Raw genomic sequence first — 520 nt, forward strand, 5'->3', positions numbered from 1 at the left:
ATCAATCAGTGAGGCACCACCTTCCATCGAAGAGGTGAGAAGGGCGGTCTCTAGGCTTAAGAGCGGAAAGGCTGCTTGTGTCTGTGGGATTGCTGCGGAGTTGTTGAAGGCGGGTGGAGAAGCCATGATCTGTGGCTTGCATGTAGGCCTGTCTGCCGTTTGGGAGACTGGTACCATTCCTTCTGACTGGAAAATGGGCTTGGTCATCCCTATCTGAAAAGGGAAAGGGGACCAGAGGTATTACATTGCTCAGCGTACCAGGCAAGGTCCTTGCTTATCTTCTTTTGGCGCGAGCACAGAGACCTGAGCAGTCTGGCTTTACACCCAAGAAGTCAACTGTAGACCGTGTCTTAGCACTTCGTGTCCTTGTGGAACGCCGACTTGAGTTTCAACAATGTATGCTTGCAGCTTATGTTGACCTCAAGAAGGCTTTCGACTCAGTGCACCAGGAGTCTCTGGAGCCTAATGGGTCTCCGTGGGATTCCCCCTGGGATTATTGGTTTGCTGTCTGGCCTGTATA

The sequence above is a fragment of the Penaeus chinensis genome, chromosome 6 (assembly GCF_019202785.1).
Source record: "Penaeus chinensis breed Huanghai No. 1 chromosome 6, ASM1920278v2, whole genome shotgun sequence".
NCBI lineage: Eukaryota > Metazoa > Arthropoda > Malacostraca > Decapoda > Penaeidae > Penaeus > Penaeus chinensis.